We start from the raw sequence: 19,789 nt of genomic DNA, 5'->3' as shown, positions 1-19,789 counted from the left end.
TAAATTGCTAGCATTTATTTCAACTCATTTATTCAAACTTTCAAGCCTACTGCTGTAGCAAGATTCAAGAGGGCAATGTCTCTTTCAAAAGAGAAAACCCTTGCCCAGAGAAAATAAGGGATAAGAATAAATATAAAATATTTGCAACAGTCATTCTATTATTTGATTACTAAGGGTCTCCTCTTATTCCAGTACCAGGAGAAATCCAATTTTCCTTCAGAGTGGAACTCTTTTTTGAAGAAGTTACTTAAGTCGACTTGTTCCATCTACTTCTGCACCCACTTTTGAAACTTATTTGGAATTGATGGAAACTTCCAGTCCCTAATCAGTATAATCTTTGCTTGCTTATATAGGTTTCCTTGGGAGTTGCATGCAAACCATGGGAGAAAGGGAATAAAAAGGAGCTCTAATGCTAATCAGCTATTAATAATTACAATAATCAATCCCTAAAACACAACAGATTGAATGCATTACATTGAGAGTAATGTTTGCAAGACATTATCCCAGTAACTCTCATAAAGCTAAAGGTGAAATCTTCATGCATTGCTACATGGTAGTTTTTATGAATAGCTCTCTTTCTTCCTATATTCCATAGAATTTTAATTCTTGCAGATAGTGTTTAACAAAATATGAATTCCCTCCTGGATGCAGCATCACTTGCATGAGACAAAGCTTTGCAAAACATTGGGTAACTAGTTCAATATTGTGATGGGTTGAAGATAAAAATATAACAGAAAGAAAGATTACTGTGTACAAAGCATGGCCCACAGTAACAAAGTTCTGATTATTTGAAGTTGGAAACTAACAGCAATACATAACCTTCCCAAGAGACTTTTGACTATTTATGAAAAAGAGTTCTGGGCAGGAGAGGAGAACACACTAGCCTATTTCAACAAGAATGCAAATATTTTAAGCTTCTGGGCTGCAAAATGTTCTGCATCCCTTTGGAGAAATAACAATACAGCAGTTAGATTGATACTTTATGATATCTTGAATCAACAGGAGTCTGTAATTCCTTGCAATAAACTTCATGCAGATCTGAGAGAAAATTCAAAAGTGGTGCCTTTGCTCTCTGAATGAAATTCATCAGCCTATTCCAAGACAATTAAACAAGAAATGTCACCAATCAGCCTAGATTAGAGGATTTTATTCTCTGAAATGATTCTTTTGAAGAATAATTTGAAGCTGCTCACTGGTCAAAGATGAGGACGATATTATCTGTCAATATTATCTAACAAAGTATGTGTCCATCACTATCCAATCCATACCTGTTCAAGGAAGCATGTTGCTTCTTCATGACCTCTATCATTTATCTATTTATTAGAGATATATTATTTATAAGAGTACGCAAATCATTGTATAGGACCTTTAATTTCACATGATAGGAAAAAGGATCATCCAGTGCAGATTAGAGACCTACATAGAATGAGAGATCCCACTTGTTTAAGCTGGCTTTAGAAAAGGTCAAGGAATAAGATACATTGTTGAGATAATTGAGAAACCCAAAGAATATCAAAAAGAACTCACTATGTGCTTCTCTGTTAATATAAAAGCCTTTGATTGTGTTGATCATGTCAGGTTGTGGTATGTGCTTAGAAAAAGGGGAATCCTAATTAGTGCATCTCCTTGTCCTCGTACAAAGCCTATACATAAGTCAGAAAGCCATGGTCTGACAGAACATGGCAAACAGACTGGTTCTAGGTTGGAAAAAGAGTGAAACAAGACTGTAGACTGTCCCCATATTTATTCAACCTTTATGTTGAGTATATATTGAGGAAACTTAGATTGGAAGAAGATGAGCATGGTTTCAAACCTGGCGGAGGAAACACCAACCATGTATGCTGATGATACAACAAAAATAGCTGAAAAGGCAAATGATATGTTAGCTCTAGTAATTGTTCTTTTAATTTATTTTTATTTAGTAATTTGTATCTTGCCTTTATTATTTTTACAAATAACTCAAGATGGCGAGCAACCAACCCATCTTCCTCCTCCTATTTCCCTCACAACAACCACTGTGTGAGGTGAGCTGGGCTGAAAGAGACTGACTGGCCCATGGTTAAGACAGGACTTACACTCGCAATTGCCCACTTTCCAGCCTGGTGCCTTAATCACTAGACCACACTGGCTCTCAAATCAAGGAGCATAGTGGAAAAAATGGGACAAAGATTAAAAATAAAGATTGCTAAAATAATAACAGGTATAATTACTAACTTTAGAACTGACAATTAAAGGTGTTCAAGGAGGTGGATAGCTTCCACCTTTTTTTCTGACAACTATCAAAAGTACAAAAGAACAGGAGTCTTAAAATATGACACAGACAAGCACTCAGTAGTGAAGCAATGAAGGTCTTGGAAAAGATACTTAGATAGAGAGATGTGTCTACATCTACAAAGATCAGAATTGTGCAGGCAATGTTTTTTTCCCTGTGACACAAAAAAACTGGAATTTAAGGAAGCAGACTAGAAAGAGGACTGACACTTATGAATTTTGATGATGGAGAAGGCTCTTAAGAATACTGTTAAAGAGAGAAAGATTAAAATATAATTATACTTATAACTGCTGTGAAGAATATTAGAAGCCCCTTTTTTGTATTTTTTTCCTTTCTGTTTTCTTAAACTCTTTTCTTTCACTTTCGGTCTCTTTTTTTCTCTCTCTTTACTTTATATTACCTAGTTTGGATTAGTTTTTAATCTTTTTTTAAAAGTCTGAATAAAAATCATATTAAAAAAAGAGAGAAATCTTTTTAGAATACAACCAAATGCCAAAACATCCACAAACAAGTATATAATCGAACAAATCAACCCAGAGATCTCAGTCAAAGGCACAAAGGAACAGGCTCAAATGATTAGACTTTGAACACATTATGCATTAAGACTCAGCTCTCTGGAGATGTCTACCTGTATAGTGCTGAGAAAGGTAGAAGGAAAGAGATGAAGAGAAAGGTAAATGGATTCAATTACAATAGTAATGGATACCTTCCTAATGGAAACCTGAAAAACCAGGTTAAAGACAGATCCTCCTAAAGAAAATCTATGTGGTCATTAACAATCAACCCCGTCTTAATAGTAATCAGTCAGTCAGTCAGTCAGTCAAGGAGTTGTACAGAGTGTTTTCTTCTCTAGTGTTATTCCCATGAAGTCACTTGGTCTGATCAGCCTAAAATCCCTCAGTGAAATTCCATGGCTGAAGGTATTTGAACATTGGTCTCTTTGGTAGTTTTATATCTTATCCTCTTTAATCGCTAAAATGCATTGGCATAGGTGTAACTGCTCCAAGTCAGGTTTCCACTGACAATACCTAAACTATAATGTCTTAGTCTCCTTGTCCTGTTGACTCTCTGTCCAGGTGATCTTTCTTTGCAGCTTCTGCCAATCTGCCTTCCACTTCCTCACATCCTTATTCCAACCTCATTTTCCACTATTTTTTTAGGCCAAACATTTGTTGATTGATCCAAATATTCTTTATTTCCTGCCCAAATTTTTAGGTTTCTTTCCCCTTGACAGCTTAAGACTAAACATCCATAATCCTTCAGTTCCAGTTTGTTCTGTTTCACCTATTGTTTCTGTCCTCTCTCCCATATTTTGTTTTTCATTTGTTTCTGTGCTTTTCTAGTACTTTCACAATAACTACATGCATAAATGTTGGGACAGGGATCAAAGAAAGAGCAAACTGGCAACCAGTATAGCTCATGGAGCAGGTACTTCATGGGCATACCAAGGCATGTTCCTCACTGCCTGTGTTGCTGCACTTCGGACCAGTTGAAGTTTCCAGGTGGTCTTCAAGACTCATATTTATTACAGCAGTCAAGCTATGAGGCTACTGAGCATGAATGAGTTTCTGAAAGGTCTGCCAATCTAGAAAAGGGATAGACTTAACCATCACGCTCTTGTCCGCATTTAACTAGTTTGAAAGGCAGTTATTAAGCATTTTGTGAAATGCTATGTTGAAAGTTAAGTTATTGTAACCAAATATGTGGAACATGTAAAGCCTTCTCCAGCAACACTGAACCAAAATAGAAGCTGAATAGATTTATCTTTTATTATCTGTTTGTTTTGCTATCTTCACTGAATGGCTGGTATTCTTATTCGTTCTTTTTCCCTAATTTTGAACATACCCAGTGAAGTTATTAATTCCTCTGCCAACAACTGCTTATTCTGAACTTTAGCTTTCCTAATGCCCCCCCAGAGTTCCTTGCTACCTGTATATATATTATATTTTGCGCACTCTAGAAACTGCTCTAGACAGGCTTTGAGTCTGATCCAGCAAAGCTGTTATGATTCCTTTTCTGTTACCTCTCAACTTCTTGAAACTGAAGTCAGGTATCTCTCCCCCCTCTCCTTATGAATCTGTAAAGTGTTGTGCATTTATGACTCTGTGTCAGTAGCATTTTAGTACAAAAAATATCCCATCAGCTGTAATAGCAGCAGCACTACCAGCAACAACCTGGCATCCTGACACAGCAGGAGTACCTCATCCTGCTAATGCCTATGCACAGATGATGTTACCTTATTTGGGGTAATTAAACATTTGCAAGAAAACAACCAAGCTGAGAAAGCACCAAAGATCCCACATTTCAAACCTGAACTACATATATTCTCCTTTATTAGTGCCTCATCTGTTCTGAGTATGACCTAAAATTAATTCCATCCTCAAGAGTTCATAATCAAAAGTTACTAGTTACAGCTGCTATACCCTATCTCAGAATGCTTGAGCAATTAAAATAACTTCACACTACTTCCAAGTTAAAGAGGAAAAATGTGTGAAATGATCACGTTATTATATTCCAGTAGATGGTGCTCTTAGTATTAGTTCTTGGCTTGAAGGAAAAGCAGTATGATGCATACTTTCTCTGCACCTAACTGAATGCTAAGTGAAATCTTGTAGCCAATTACAATTAAGGAGCCACAATGACATTTTAACTATCTAATGAAATATGTAAATGGAGTAGTTATCACAGCTGGACCTTGATCTGAACTGAAGATTTTGAAGAACAGAATGGAGTGTATGAGATATAAATGGGCAAAAACTGCTGCCCTTACCGACCATTTCCAAAGATTTATTTTGAATGTTAATTTTATTTTGTATACATTTGTATCCAGCCTTTATTATTTAAACAAAATCTCAAGGCAGTGAACATATCCAATTAACCCTCCTCCTCCTATTTTCCCTACAGCAACATCCCTGTGAAATCGGTTGGGCTGAGAGAATGTGATAGGTCCAAAGTCACCCAGCTGTCTTTCATGGCTGAGGCAAGATAAGGTCATTTAGGATACAATCAGATTTCATATGGGAATTGGTAGATCAAGAATCTGCTGATACTCCACAGAATTCAAAACAGATTGAAATACTGCAAACGATAATACATAAATCTCTATGAATGGCATAAATACAAATAATACCCCAGATTAAAAATCAATATTAAAGCTATCCTGTCAGCATTACCACCTGCACTATGTCCCCTACAACTCAGGATGGTCTTAATTGAAAAGATGCCATAAAGATGCCTTCTTGTCAGAAGAAAAGATGTTGCAAAACATAGAAATGGTCTCAGTCCCTTTTTATCAGTTCCCTGACCTCTTTACTTCATATACTGAACAAGAGGATGATACCCTTAGCATCCTATCCCTGAAAAGGGGATAATGGAAAAGTATCACTTTCCTCCACAACTTTTTTCACAGCTAAAATTGCACAAAGCAACTTTTTTGTGCTGCAGGAAAAAAATACGTATGAAGCATTCCTCCTGTTCTGAAATCTCAGAGGATTAGAATATCCAACTTGTTCCTCAAAATAACTTTGGGAAGTTATATTTGCTTTTATTTTATGTTACATATTCTCAATTTGTAACATCTTGGTTTTCAGTGGAGAAAAATGTCTCAAAACAGCTTATAATAAAATGAAGGCACTCTATTCAGAGCTATAAAACAGTAGCCACACAGCTTTATGTGGTATAGCAACAAATGCATCAGCATAAAACAGAATTTTAAAATCTGCAGGTTTTATTTTGTCTGCGCATATTTTATCTGCCTGATGCTAAAAATATCATGCTCGGTGCCTTTAGCTCCTCTTTCTAGTACTTACCAGCCTTCAGTGCAGCTTGGGAGAAGAGACAGTAATGATTATAAGACATCTACTTTACTGATGGGGAAATCCCACACGTCTCCAAAATGCAAACACAAAAAGAGGACAAAAATCCACCCAGCTCTCTGGATGATATTAGTGTACTGGCCACAAGTTGGAGACGGAAAAAAACAACAACTGCAAATGCAGTTCCAAAAACATTCATTTTTCATGTCCTAGAATCCTCATATTCCCCTTTTATGAACCAAGATGCCAAATAGATTCTAGTCAGCAAATAGCACAGTTGTATTTGAAAGTGAAGGAAGCTTTGATAGCCTCCTTTAATGTGGGAGCTACCCCCATCCAGAAAAAAACAATCTACAAATAATTCTAGATTATTGGTCAAGGTGGTGTATTTGACTTCCTTCCACTTTTGTGATTTCCCATCAATTTAAAATACACAATATTCCCAGTGAGCCTTAAAGTGATAATAGTCTTTAAAACTTATTAAAAGCCACAATCATCAGGTCTCAGATGTCCCCCAGGAAAGCTTCTTTTTCAGCTATTTCCAGAAGGAACCTGAAGTAGGAGAAAGCCTATTTTTTAACCAGAGGCTTTTTAACAAAGCCAATACTGCCATTCAGAAGCAAAATAATACATTTTAACGTGACAGTTCCTTGGCCCTGGGAAGGTAAAGACTTGCTGGGAGTCTATAGGAAATCATTTTGATTATAGTAGTAAATCAAATGCAAACTAAAGTTAAAGAAAGAAGCACTCAAGCACTTTTACTCTTGATGAATCAATCCAGACTTGAGGCACAACTGACCAGGGACAATTTTTTTTTAATTTATCAAATTTAAATGGCTTCCCGTCTCACAAGAAGTGATTGTGGGAGACATACAAAAGCCAAATAAAGCAGTAACATAAAAGCAATAATTATAAAAACATAAACTATATTAAAAATGAAATGTATCCTATTTTGCACACATTATGTGAAATCTTTGTTCTCTGCAGAAGCTCTGATGCTGGGGAAGTTGGAAGGAAAGAGGAAAAAAAAGATGACCATCAACAAGATAGTTTGATTCAATTTATAGTAGCCACGAGTACACCATTAGAAAACATGGATAAACTAAATTAGGGAATCTATTTTATGGTTACAAAGAGTTGACACTGATTTGGTGCTACTTAATCTATATACCCGTCTATATAATGACTAACTTCCCCACATATCAACAGATTGCCTATGTCAACTGAAACCAATTCCTTCTTCCAATAAATATATTTTCCATGAGCACATATGTATATAGAATATATGCATGTCTGTATGAGTGGGTGCAGATCAAACAGTCCATATGTGCTGGCATCTCCATGTATGCAATTGTACTATTGCACACCATTATATTATAGCATATGGAATCCATGTTCTAAAAATAAAGAGTAGGATGGAAAAAAGCTGATAAGTAACTATTGTTTAAATTTCCTATAAAATAAGGCCTATTTACAAAATTAGGCTCATACGTTAAAAAAAAAAAAACCAACCAATTCTTACACACAGATATACCCAAAGCAACCTCTCTTCAACCTTCTAGCAGCAACAGCAAGGAAGAAGACAGGAGAGCAGGAGAGAATTATCCACATGAGAAGGGAAAGAACAAGAAATGGAGAAACAACACCAGACAGAGAGGTAAATCAAGAGGCAAGGAAGTTTCTCAGTTAATTTTCAGACACTTTCTGCCTACCTGTTTCGGTCCTGTCTACAACAGTTAAACAAAGTCACATATTCTCCTTTTTTTCTCTTCTCCTCCCCCGCCCCCAATTAAGAACCGAATATACATTTGGCTGTATCAAGCTGCAAACATTTATTGAGAAATAACCATCATCAACTGTTTCTTAATTTGCTGGTCTTACAAAGCTTCCACATCTTTCACTTTTCATATAACTTTGTAAAAAAAAAAAATTGCTACATAATTTAACAAGGTTTAAAATAAACATCACTACATTCCATGAGCTTTGAGATCCATGTTGACTCCTAATTCTCTGCTCTACTTACAGTAATGCCATACTGTCCCAGGAAGCTTTTCTGTATATCGGCTGTCCAAAACTGCAGTAACGAATTCTCCAGCAGCTAAAATGATTCATCTCAATTACCGAAGTAAACTTTCCAGATGGCCAAGATAAACACGACATCCCAAGTACAACTGAAGATGGATTTCCCATGCTCAGTGAAGAGGTCAAAATGGCATGGGCTAAGTACCTTAAAAGCTTGAGGTGGGAGTGGGGAAAAAACTTGACTGCATCAAAAGAACAATGTTTTTTGCAAAAGAATAACTCTGCAGGAGATGGAACAGCACCTAATATGCTTCCCAAATCCTAGCAAATCTTACTGTGCCTTCTTCAGGAAATGCTACTCTCAGCTCTTTCATTCTTATTTCCAGTCCTAAGAGCTGGAAAATATAAACCACAAACAAGCACAGCATTTGAAAGGTTTTGCAAATAAAGCTCTTTCGCAGCTAACAAGAAAGTCACAGCTGTTGCATAACACAACCACTGAAAAGCATTATGGCTTGTTGGTGTTTTTTAAATTACAGTCACAATTCCCATGAGCTTTATGCAGACTTAGAAAAAAATATTATCACAATGATAATGAAGCAGGATTACCAGATAAATATGACTCAAAATATCTGTCAAACAGACATGGGGAGAAGCTGAAGAAGTGGGAGTGACTTAGCAATTCTGAAAAATGGAATAATTGTAAGCTATTTGTCATCTCAGCAGCAGGGGTTCTGCATGTCCCAAGGACATTCCATCTCACTAGACGTTCTTTCATAGAAAACAGTCTGAAAAACTGTTCACTATTTTTCTTTTATTTGCAAGCAATGATGAAAGTAATTTTTTTGCCAGTATTGCCAGAAAAATCCATCAAATCTAGTGATTTGGTTAGAGTTTGTTAACCTGTGGTTGTCTACCTACGTAAGAAAGTGGTTTACAGCTTTCCTCTTGATGAAAATAAATAAAAGATGAATCTATGAAACATAAAACAACCATCGTTCTACCCTTCTAGGTCATCCTGGATATTATAGTTATCTTAGGACTAGAACATTCTAAGGGGAAACATTCAGTGTCTTCATCAAATTCTAGGTTCAATTATAATTGCTTTGGGAAAGCTATGCCAGGTAAACTAGAATAAAGCTAATTGAAGAATGAGGTGCAGACAAAATCAGTTTCCATGGTTTTCTTTTAAAAAAATCTTACTAATTTGTTTGTATACAGCTCTTCCCTAAAAGCTAGAATCAACATTCAGGATTTTCACACCAATTAGCTGGGATCAGAAATGTTACTATCAGAAGCACTGAGCAAGGTCTAAAACAAACTCTGGTGAGAGTGAAATCAATGATTACCAAGCTAGAGAGAAGGCTAATATGTTTATAATTCATTTGGCCCAGAAGGCCACCAGGATAATGGCCATTTGATTGGAATAGTGCCCTTGTAAGAAAACGTTCACTACAAGCTGACTGGCAATAGGGAGAAGAATCAGTCAGGAATCTGTGACCCAGTAAACCAAATTGTTTATGTTCACTGGCCATATCTCAGAGGTAGTATACCTGACATGCCAACTCAGTAGGAAGAGATAAATAATAAGTTCACCCAGCAGAGAAGAGAGAGAGTAATAAATATGGATGTCAAGTGAGGGAAGCAAACATTTTCCAATAAATTTAAATGTGTCTATGACTCACTGATTTCGCTGTGATCTAATCCCTTGGGGATCAGCAGTTGGGAGCCTAAAACACTAAGTAGTATTGGTATGATCTGATTAGTTAGTAATCAAAGGCAAAGGTGTTAGATGGAGCTAGAGTTTTGAAGTTAACAGGAGAATCTGGCCCATTGACTCTTGCCTACAAAAATGGTTCTTGTAAAAGTGGAAAGTCAACATGCAATAATATAAACCCGTGTTTTTCAACCTCACCATCTTTAAGATGTGTGGACTTCTCCCAGAATTCCCCAGCCAGAATGCTGACTGGGGAATCTTGGGAGTTGAAGTCCTTGCAATTTAAAGCCGCTAAGATTGAGAAACACTGCCATAAATCAAAACCAAGTGCTGCTTAATGCCTGCTTGTCACCAGCTTTCTATACACTGGCTAGGTCATTATTTCATAGAACATTTCTTGAAACTTCTACATTTCCCAGGGATAAAAATGCCCTTTAAATGTTCTTCAGAGAACTCCGCATAGAATATGTATGCATGAGTGGCTTCTGCTTGACTGGGCCAGCATTTAAATTAAGGGTAAGTGAGCAAGGAACTTGAAGCTCCAATAGAAGAAGATGCTTGAATGCGGGCAACACTCCAGTATCATACATTTTATCATGAGCAGGGAATAAGTTTAATAGCTAATGATGATGGGATTCTAATTTATTTACTACCGGTTCTGTGGGTGTGGCTTGGTGGACATGGCAGGGGGAGGATATTGCAAAATCTCCATCCCCTCCCCACTCCTGGGGGAAGGTTACTAGTGGTTTTCCTAAATCCATGGTGACGAACCTATGGCACGCATACCGGAAGTGGCATGCAGAGCCATTACTGTTGGCACGCGAGCCTTCAGCCAGAAAAGGTCTACTGCGCATGTGCACACACTGCCCGCCTGACAGCTGATTGTCGGGTATCTGGCGTGCATGTGTGAGGGCACAGCGGCTCACAGGAGACACATGCGCATGTGCAGGGGTCATGGGGGGTGCATTGCCTTCTGGGCCATAGCACGTGAGCGCATAAGCGCGTGCACAATTATCAGCATGGGAACCCCAAAACGTTAGCCACCACTGTCCTAACAACTCAAAATTTTTGCTACCAGTTCTCCAGACTGGTCAGAACCTGCTGAATACCACCTCTGGAATTGTGGCCAGACAACATCTGGAAAGTCACAATTAAAATAAAATAAAATTTATGTTGCTGCCTACTCACTCATGGTGACTCAAGACATCTTACAGGAAATAAAAACACAATACAAAAGAAATAAAAATAATAAAAAATAAAAATAATAACCCCCACCCTCATTCAGGCAACAGCACACACTCATGCCACCCATTTAATAGGATCCATCCTGCTCTGGGTTCCACAGGTTCAGGTCCAAAAGATGTCAGCGTGGGGGCCAGTCTACTTTCTGGAAGGATGTTGTTTCAGAGGGATGGAGCCACCATGGAGAGAAAGCCTTTCTTCTGAGACCCGCCAGATGTATCTCATTAGGGGACAGGACATGCAACATTCCTTGCCTTCCTGCTCAACTGGATAAGATGGATGTGACCAGGAAGGAATAGCTCCTTAGATAACCTGGTCCCAAACCAGGAAGGGCTTTAAAGATGGCAACCAGCACCTTGAAATGCACCTGGAAGCAAATTGGCAACCAATGAAGCTCCTGCAGGAGAGGTGACACATGTGCACACCAAGGTCTGCACAAAACCATGCAGGCTGCTGCATTTTACACCAACTGGAGCTACCGGATGTTTTTCAAGGGCAGCCCCATGTAGAGGATGTTGCAATAGTTAAGAGCCACTTTGTCAGAAGCCTCAGCAGGGCTACATAGCAAAGATAACATATTACAAAAACAAAACAGAAACCAGAAAACATCAACATCTGAGAAACTCTGGATCATCCTTCCTCAACTTGCTGCTATGTTAGCCAGGGAATAATGGAGTAAGCTAAATAGAGCTAAGGGCATCAGACTATAAGAAGATCCACAAGATCTTCTGGATCTTGTGAGGGAATTGATAAGACTTTTAGAAAGGAAGGAAGCATTTACATGCAGTTGGAGAACACAGGGAAATACTGTTCTATTGGTGCTGGAGAAGAATAGGAAGATATCATCTTTTTCTGTACTAATAAAGGAGGAACAGAGAAGATTGACAGGCAGAATTCCATGCAGCACATTACTAATGACTTCACTATCTATAAGAGATGATAGCCTCATGGATGATATACCATCTGTCAGTCTTTTCTGGCACTGGATGAATACATGAAAGTAGCTATAGCTGCTGCCATTCTCTCACCCATGTCCCCAATCCTTCCCACATGAAAGGATGGGTCATCACCAGGTTCAAAAAGAGAGATAATCTAACAGTATATATCCCCAGGGTTCATGTAAGCAGGACAAAACAGACAATCAGCTAGAAATCACTAATTTTAGGAAGGGAGAGAAATGAAAAATGAAACCATTAAGAAAGAAGTGTAGTAGGAAAGCAATTTGGAAGTCCATATAGAAAGACACAAGATGTGTCTGAAGGAGCCTCAAGGGGAAAGAGTTGTATAGCTAAAGGAGGTGCTGAGTTTCCAACATTAATTTAAATACTAGCCAGCTAAATTGCTGCAGAATTTCATTTTTTGAGGACTTTGATTCCTATAGCTCAGTATTTGTTTTCTATACATAGAAAACTAATATTGAGCTATAGAAACCAAAGTCCTCAAAAATGAAATTCTGCAGCAATTTAGCTGGTATTTAGTATAAGAGAATGAAAAGGCAGAATACACTGTGCCTTTGCAAGAAAGCCTATTCTTCTTATTTTGCTACTTTACCAATCAATTTATAAATGCCTTCAGGACTTGCAGACATCATAAAGTATGTTGCATTGGGTATGTCATTGGCCTCTTTAAGATATTGTGAGTATGTAATAGGACACCACTGAGAATGTCTTTACATGCCCTATATGTGGGTGCCAACTCTACCCTTGGGGTGCATGAGATACTGTTCTACCTGATGCTTTAAAATATTATTTTATTGAATATCAATGATAATGAAGCTAGCATAGTGGAAAAGTACCCCTGTCTCTAGCACTCGATTTACAACACTATCTGTTAACCCCACAAAGGTTGCCACAGAGCATCCTAATTGTTAATTAGTCTTCAATAAATGGGTATTTTATAAAGGTTAATGGCAGTCTCACTAGGAATAGGAAAATCTCCCATATCAGGTATTTGATGAGTGCACCCAATAAACATCTCTCAAATTTCAAAATGTGCCCCTGTCCAAAATTCTAATCTGTTTCAGCATTTTTCTCTTACTTAAAAGGGAAAATATATTTAAGTAATACGCATAAGAGGAGGAATAGGGTTAGCATGTCTGGGCTGCCTGAAGATGAATGACTACTGGTGGCTAATAAAGATAATGGCTAAAATTTGCATTAGAAAAAGAAGAAATATTTTTTCTGAGTGCAAAACAAACTCTGTGGAAGAGCATCAGGCACAAAACTGATTTGCAATACAGAAACCAAGTGGCGCACAACAAGATGTGAGAAGACAATTAAAACTTGAACCAGTTGGCAACCGATTCTGGCCTAAGTACTAAATTCCCCATGGCCTCTTGGGATTCCTACTTTCATCTTGTCAGCACTACACTGCATCAGAGTTATCTAATCAACTGTATAGTTAAAATATAGGCCAGCAGAGAAATTCTCTTGCATTTTTTATCCTATCGGGACTCCTTGTTCATTTTTGATGAATGATCATTTACTTTAGAAAAATATTCAGAGAAGAGAGTTTCAGTGAACCGTTCATGGATGGTGCATTTTTGTGTTTGCTTATAAAATGGCCAAAATACAGGTGAAACTTGAAAAATTAGAATATTGTGCAAAAGTTCATTTATTTCAGTAATGCAACTTAAAAGGTGAAACTGATACATGAGATAGACTCATTACATGCAAAGCAAGATAGTTTCAAGACATGATGTGTCATAATTGAGATGATTATGGCTTACAGCTCATGAAAACCCCAAATCCACAATCTCAGAAAATTAGAATATTGTGAAAAGGTACAATATTCTAGGCTCAAAGTGTCCCACTCTAATCAGCTAATTAAGCCATAACACCTGCAAAGGGTTCCTGAGCCTTTAAATGGTCTCTCAGTCAGATTCAGTAGGAATCACAATCATGGGAAAGACCGCTGACCTGACAGTTGTGCAGAAAACCATCACTGATCCCCGCCATAAGGAGGGAAAGCCTCAAAAGGTAATTGCAAATGAAGTTGGATGTTCCCAAAGTGTTCTCAAAGCACATTAACAGAAAGTTATGTGGAAGGGAAAAGTGTGGAAGAAAAAGGTGCACAAGCAGCAGGGATGACCGCAGCCTGGAGAGGATTGTCAGGAAAAGGCCATTTAAAAGTATTGGGGACCTTCACAAGGAGTGGACTGAGACTGGAGTCAGTGCATCAAGAGCCACCACACACAGACGGATCCTGGACATGGGCTTCAAATGTTGTATTCCTCTTGTCAAGCTGCTCCTGAACAACAAACAACATCAGAAGCATCTTACCTGGGCTAAAGAAAAACAGAACTGGTCTGTTGCTCAGTGGTCCAACGTCCTCTTTTCTGATGTGAGCAACTTTTACATCTCATTTGGAAACCAAGGACCCAGAGTCTGGAGGAAGAATGGAGAGGCACACACAACAAGATGCTTGAAGTCCAGTGTGAAGTTTCCACAGTCTGTGTTGATTTGGGAAGCCATGTCATCTGCTGGTGTTGGTCCACTGTGCTTCATTAAGTCCAGGGTCAACGCAGCCATCTACCAGGAGATTTTGGAGCACTTCATGCTTCCTTCCGCAGACGAGCTTTATGGGATGCCGACTTCATTTTCCAGCAGGACTTGGCACCTGCCCACACTGCCAAAAGCACCAAAACCTGGTTCAATGACCGTGGGATTACTGTGCTTGATTGGCCAGCAAACTCGCCTGACCTGAACCCCATGGAGAATCTATGGGGCATTGCCAAGAGAAAGATGAGAGACATGAGAGTGAACAATGCAGAAGACCTGAAGGCCGCTATTGAAGCATCCTGGTCTTTTATAACACCTCAGCAGTGCCACAGGCTGATAGCATCCATGCCAAGCTGCGTTGAGGCAGTAATTGCTGCAAAAGGGGCCCAAACCAAGTACTGAGTACATATGCATGCTTATACTTTTTCAGAGGTCCGATATTGTTCTATGTACAATCCTTGTTTTATTGATTGTATGCAATATTCTAATTTTCTGAGATTGTGGATTTGGGGTTTTCATGAGCTGTAAGCCATAATCATCACAATCATGGCTTGAACTATCTTGCTTTGCATGTAATGAGTCTATCTCATATATAATTTTCACCTTTTAAGTTGCATTACTGAAATAAATTAACTTTTGCACAATATTCTAATTTTTTTGAGTTTCACCTGTAGGTATATAAATGTCCTGGTTTTTATTCCTAGAAAATTCAGTTTCTTCAGTTGTTTATAGCTTTCAAGCTTTAATTAAATACAAGGAAGGAAACAACATGGAAAACCACCCTTTATTGGGCTTTTTCAATAGTGAAGCTGCTGTCACCTTTAAGACAGCCTATCGTTCAGAAAATACTGTTTCCTCTTGCCTTGGAAATATTCACAGAAATCACCCACTCAAATTTTGAAAGATCACTTGTGTCCAACCTCACTTAAATGCAACCTACCAGCTGGCCACTAATATCATTCTAGAAGAAGCTCGCAATTCACAACTGTTTTTTCAAAAAATGAATTGGGTACAGCAGTAATACTATCAGGCCACATATCACCCGTCAGGAAAATTAGCCTATTGGTATTAACTACACTTTTTTCATTGTCTCTTTAAGGGGTAAAAAAACACATTAGGATTTCTTTTAGTTGAGAAATATGTAAGTTTAGAGAGTGCCTAATTGTTTATTGTTCTTATCTACTTACCACATTTCCCTTAGTTACCATTCAAAGTTACAATGGCACCCCCCAAAAATTGACTTATGATTGGTTCTCACACTTATAACCGTTGCAGCATTCCCAGGATCATGTGATCAAAAATAAGGTGCTTGGCAATACCTTCCCAGCTGTTTTCCAACAAGCAAAGCCAATGAGGGTGCGGGATTCCCTTAATGACCACATGATTCATTAAACTAGCGCAGTGATTTGCTTTACAACCGTGGCAAAAAAAATATATGTTAAATTAGGCATGACTCACTTAACAATTCCACTGCTTAGCAATGGAAATTTTGGTCCAGCTTCTGATTGTAAGTTAAGGGCTACCTATAAGAGCAACCAAGATGATTAGGGGACTGGAGACTAAAACATACAATGAACAGTTGCAGGAACTGAGCTTGGCTAGTCTAGTAAAGAGAAGGACCAGGGGAGACATGATAGCGGTCTTCCATTATTTGAGGGGCTGCCACAGAGAGGAAGGGGTCAAACTATTTTCTAAAGCGCCTGTAGGCCAGACAAGGAATAAGGGATAGAAACTGAACAAGGAGAGATTTAACCTAGAAACAAGGAGAAACTTTCTGACAGTGAGAACAATCAACCAATGGAACAGCTTGCCCTCGGAAGTTGTGGGAGCGCCATCACTTGAGACTTTCAAGAAGAGACTGGACTGCCATCTGTCAGAAATGGTGTAGGGTCTCCTGCTTGGGCAGGAGGTTGGACTAGATGACCTACAAGGTCCCTTCCAACTCTGATTATCTGTATCTATCTGTATAATGAATTTTGAGAAATTTGGTTAGATAAAATTTGGTTAGATGTACCTTTATGTACTTCTAGATATGTAGTTTTAATAGATCTTTTGGAAAGTGCCAATATGCCTCCAGCATAGTGATGGGATTAAAAAAATTTTACTACCGGTTCTGTGGGTGTGGCTTTGTAGGCATGGCTTGGCTTGGTGGGCATGGCTTGGCTTGGTGGGTGTGGCAGAGGAAGGAAACTTTAAAAATCCCCATTCTCTCCCCACCCTACTAACCTGCTTTCCAGCTCTGTTCTCCTATGCAGGGCAACAAAAGAAGACCCAGCCAATCAGCTGGGATTCAGGAGGCGGAAAATAGATGGGGGTGGGGCCAGTCAGAGATGGGATTGGCCAGTTCTCCGAACTACTCAAAATTTCCACTGCTGGTTCTCCAGAACTGGTCAGAACCTGCTGAATACCACCTCTGGTGGCAGGGGAAGGATACTGTAAAATCTCTAGTCAGAGGTGGTATTTGCCGATTATCCAAACTACTCAAAATTTCTGCTACCTGCTGAATGCCACCTCTGCTCCAGCACTTCTATATTGTTTATATTGCAAAGATATTGTATGATTTTCTTCTCAGTTGGAGTTCATTCTCCTTCCCTACAAGTGACATAAACAGAATAATTAGTGTAAAATTAGCAGATGCCAGTGGAACCTCGCATGAAATGCTGCTTGTCAGGATGAAACTTAATACTTTGCCAGGATCCTTCATTCGATACTCTTTTTCCCATTTTTTGTACAGGGCGGGGTGGGTGGGGCGTTCCCTGTCATCAAACATGTACAATCCTTCTTGGATTGTTTTTATTGTCTTCTTTCATGATTTTTTTCCCAAAATACTTGCTGAATTTCTACAAACACTACCTGCAAACATTTAATTCCTGAGTGGTTTCTGTACGTCAGAGTTCCCCAACCTTTCTGGTTTTGTGGAACAGCCAGTAGAGGGGTGTAGGAAGTTAGCACCCACATCTCTCCTAGAAAAATGAAATATCCTAGGAAATATTAAAAAGGCAGAATATTTCCTCTAAATAGAGTAGAAACTCAGAAGCAGAAACTCACCTCAGAAGTAGAAGCTCACCCCCACCTTTGTTAATAGGTGGGGCCATTAAGGCCTGGGCCAGAATACTTCACATAACAAAGATCTCCAGGTAAAGCTATAGCAATTGCCAAAAACCCTTTTCAGTGCATCAAGACTTCCAGCAAGGCTCAACCACACCTGGAACTCAGGACAGCCTACAGAGTTGCCCCTGCATGGCTTCATGGGAGTCTGATAACCAATCAGAATACAAGCTCCAATTCAAATCCCAACAAAGGTTATAAAACCCGGGCACTCTCAGCACCTCAGCCCTTTTTTGATCTTTTCCTTCTCCGTGGACATGTGATCATCCTTCTTTGGAGCTTCAAGCCATGTGGTCCTACTGTCCACCATTAAACCCCCTTCCAAATAGCCTCCATGTTTCCAGTGTCTTTTTCCCCACTTGGAACTGAACCCAGATGGATTTTTGTTCCTACAGGGAGAAGGGATGCTTTTGCGTGAACGGCAGGCAAACGTGCACACGCACACTCAGCTCCATTTGGGTGAGCGTTGGGCATGCACGCAACTGCGCTAACCTACGGCTCGCACAAGTGGGGATGGGCACGTACGTACGCTCTCCCACCACTCCACAGCCTGGTTCAAAAGGGCTCAAGGCCTGGCAGTGGGCTAGAGCCTGGGTGTTGGGGACCGCTGCTGTATGTGGAAAAAAAATTCAAGAGAATACAAAATGAATACAAGAAAAGAGGGTGTGGCAGCTGCTTGGAACAAATGGGAAAGAATTATGTTGCAAAGTGACATAGAAATGAGAGGTGTTACTGTTATCAGAAGCATGAAAAAAGATGCTTGGAGGAATGATAAATTCAAAGGGCCTGGGAAAACAAGAACCACCAAATATATTAATGAGATTAAAATAATAAAGAAAGGATTTAAAGTAAAACTGAAGTGAGAGGATGCTTGAATGAGTATTTTAGAGAGGGACACAGGGTTGAAGAGTGCTATAAAATGTCAATCTCCAACAAAAATGATGAAAAGGAAATCATAATGAATATTAAAATGCAACATCTGCAGATGTGGGTGGCATAATAATTAAAATATGGGTGTAATCTGTTTATGGAGCAGCTGTGAAACTTGTTTAATGTATGTGAGATTTGCAACAATGATTTGCAAGGATAGGAAGAAGATATGCCAGAAATATAGTGAATTGAGCCAGTTAAATTAGATTTCCTTAGATATCCTTTCCTTTTGTTCTGTTGTTATAAGCCTCTCTGAGATTCTTTTTCACAAGAATTGTCCTTCCTCAGTCAGGCCAGGAATTTCATATAATTGATCAGTGTTTTTTTTTAACCTTGGCAACTTTAAGATGTGTGGACTTCAATTCTCTGAGTACCCAAGCCCTCATAGCGGCTGGAGAATTCTGGAATTTTAAGTCCACACATCTTAAAGCTGCCATGGTTGAAAACCACTGCAATAGTTTATCTTTGCCTGTTCTCTCACCAGATGGCAAGGAGATGATGATATACACTGAAGACATGCCAGGAGCTGCCTCATCTACTCTACAACTTCCAAGGGAAGGAGAAATCTGTCTTGTTCAAAACCACCATCAGTGACCTAAAAAACAAAGCCCAGCTCTCTGTGGGGAGAAAAATATAATTTCCTGCCTCTCTAAAATGAATTTAGATTCTCTGCATGTGCCTACTCTCCCCCCCCCCAAAAAAAACCCAGCAAGAGGGGAGAAGAGTTCCATAATGAAATATAAAATGCTGCTTCTTTATATTAAATAATAATATAGAAGGTAGATGCTGCATTAGATGACTTTCTCCTATAGGTCTGTTTCAATGGCTTTGAGCTAATGTAGTTTAATATTATTATTTACTTCCCTGTCCCCAACCCTCCCCCCTGCTTTTCTTTCTTGGGGCAAAACAATTTCTAGAGAGAAGCAGAATCCTGAAACATAGTTGAAAGATTGGTGTATCAAAACATTATAATTCTACTAGGATTAAAAATATATAGAAATAGAATTCATGGTATATGTGCGTGGGGGCTTTTAAATAATGCTTTGCTACTGCAGATTGAGAATTCTATTTCTTTTACAATATTAGCATTCTGCTGGGGGTTACCCATATTTATATACAGATGGGAGCAGCTTGAGTAGAATTCAGAAAACATAGCCCTTAACTATGGAGAACAAATATTCCC

General features: G+C 38.8%; 1 protein-coding gene across 1 annotated transcript in view; it reads right to left on the bottom strand.

Moving 5' to 3' along the window:
• RTN1 (reticulon 1) overlaps positions 1-19,789 on the bottom strand; it is a 133,669-nt gene that overhangs the window by 56,996 nt on the left and 56,884 nt on the right. The window lies entirely within an intron of this gene.

The sequence above is a fragment of the Pseudonaja textilis genome, chromosome 1, assembly GCF_049901715.1.
Source record: "Pseudonaja textilis isolate UNSWEBS1 chromosome 1, rPseTex1.2, whole genome shotgun sequence".
NCBI classification, from domain to species: Eukaryota; Metazoa; Chordata; class Lepidosauria; order Squamata; family Elapidae; genus Pseudonaja; species Pseudonaja textilis.
The sequence above is the reverse complement of the archived record's forward strand: the minus strand, read 5'-3'. Positions and strand labels throughout refer to the sequence as shown.